The following is a 1,609-nucleotide window of genomic DNA, read 5'->3' as shown; positions in this document are numbered from 1 at the left end:
ACCATGAATGCAAAAATGCATATGAAAAATAACAAAAAATAGAAAACAAGAAAATTTAAAGATCAAACACGAAGACTTGACAAGAACAACTTGAAGATCATGAAGAATGCAATGCATGAATTTTTTCAAAAAAAATGAACAAATTTTAAAAACATGCAATTGACACCAAACTTAAAAATTGACACTAGATTCAAACAAGAAACACAAAATATTTTTGGTTTTTATGATTCTAAAAAATTTTTTGGATTTTTCGAAAATTAATATTTTATTTTGGAAAAACGAAAACAAATAAAAAATTTTTGAAAGATTTTTGAAAACTTTTTGAAAAGAAAATTACCTAATCTGAGCAACAAGATGAACCGTCAGTTGTCCAAACTCAAACAATCCCCGGCAATGGCGCCAAAACTTGGTAGGAAAAATTGTGACTCATACTTTTCACAACTCAAACAATTCCTAGCAATAGCTCCAAAAACTTGGTGCACAATACTATGGTTCACACACATTCTTCACAACTTCGCACAACTAACCTGCAAGTGCACTGGGTCGTCCAAGTAATAAACCTTACGTGAGTAAGGGTCGATCCCACGGAGATTGTTGGTATGAAGCAAGCTATGGTCATCTTGTAAATCTCAGTCAGGAGGATTCTAATGGTTATAACGGTTTTCGAATATAAAGATAAATAAAGCATAAAATAAAGATAGAGATACTTATGTAATTCATTGGTGGGAATTTCAAATAAGCGCATGAAGATACTGTGTTCCTTCTGAATCTCTGCTTTCCTACTGCTTTCCTCCAATCATTCTTACTCCTTTCCATGGCAAGCTGTATGTTGGGGGATCACCGTTGTCAATGGCTACCGTCCGTCCTCTCAGTGAAAATGGTCCAGGTGTGCTGTCACCGCACGGTTAAACATCTGTCGGTTCTCGATCATGTAAAAATAGGATTTACTATCCTTTTGCGTTGTCACCACGCCCTACAGTCATGAGTTTGAAGTTTGTCACAGTCATTCAATTCTTGAATCCTACTCGGAATACCACAGACAAGGTTTAGACTTTCCGGATTCTCAAGAATGCTGCCAATGGATTCTAGCTTATACCACGAAGATTCTGATTAAGGAATCCAAGAGATATTCATTCAAGCTTATTTGCATGTAGAACGAAAGTGGTTGTCAGGCACACGTTCATAAGTGAGAATGGTGATGAGCGTCACATAATCATCACATTCATCAGGTTCTTAGGTGCGAATGGATATCTTAGAATAAGAATAAGTGTGAATTGAATAGAAGAACAATAGTACTTTGCATTAATACTCGAGGTACAGCAGAGCTCCACACCTTAATCTATGGTGTGTAGAAACTCCACCGTTGAAAATACATAAGTGATAAAGGTGTTCATTGGTTTCGGCCCCAGAGAGGGAACCAGGATAACCAAGACTCTAATACAATAGTAAAAAGTTCTACTTATACTAAACTAGTTACTAGGGTTTACAGAAATAAGTCTAAGTGCGGAAATTCACTTCCGGGGCCCACTTTGGTGTGTGCTTGGGCTGAGCTTGAGCTTTACACGTGCATAGGCTTCTCTTGGGGTTAAACGCCAAGTTGTAATGTGTT

The sequence above is a fragment of the Arachis stenosperma genome, chromosome 2 (genome assembly GCF_014773155.1).
Source record: "Arachis stenosperma cultivar V10309 chromosome 2, arast.V10309.gnm1.PFL2, whole genome shotgun sequence".
Lineage (NCBI taxonomy): Eukaryota > Viridiplantae > Streptophyta > Magnoliopsida > Fabales > Fabaceae > Arachis > Arachis stenosperma.
Note: the sequence above shows the minus strand (reverse complement) of the source record.